Source organism: Physeter macrocephalus, chromosome 18 (genome assembly GCF_002837175.3).
Source record: "Physeter macrocephalus isolate SW-GA chromosome 18, ASM283717v5, whole genome shotgun sequence".
NCBI lineage: Eukaryota > Metazoa > Chordata > Mammalia > Artiodactyla > Physeteridae > Physeter > Physeter macrocephalus.
The window spans coordinates 61,718,663-61,719,326 of NC_041231.1; positions in this window are offsets into that span (position 1 = coordinate 61,718,663).

Consider the following 664-nt stretch of genomic DNA (forward strand, 5'->3'; position numbering starts at 1 on the left):
CCATACATGGTAGAAATCTTTTTTTCTTGTGATGAGGACTTTTAAGATCTACTCTCTTAACAACTTTTAAATATGCAATATAAACTTCATTTCTATTTTTGCTGCAACACTATTATGCTTAGTGAAATAAGCCAAACAGAGAAAGACAAATACGGTATGTTATCACTCGTATGTGGAATCTAAAAAATAAAGAATAAATGTAACAGAAAGGAAATGAACGCAGATATAGACATCAAAGCAGTGGTTACCAGTGGGAAGAGGGAAGGGGGGAGGGACAAGATAGGGGTAGGGGAGGGGATGAAGAGGCACAAACTGCTATGCATAAAATAAATCCTCCACCCCCTGCCTCTGGTTACCACCAGTCTATGTATCTATGAGCTTTTTTTAAAATTCCATATGAAGTGAGATCATACAGGACTTTTCCTTCTCTGACATATTTTACCTAGCATAACACCCTCATGGTCCATTCATGTTGTCACAAATGGCAGGATTTGCTTCTTTCTCATGGAGAAATTTTATGTATGTATATATATATATATATATTTATATATATATATAATTTAGCATATATACATGCCTAATGTCCTTTATGCATTTATCCATCGATGAACACAGGGGTTTCCAAGTTTTGGCTATTGTAAATAATGCTGCAATGAATATGGGG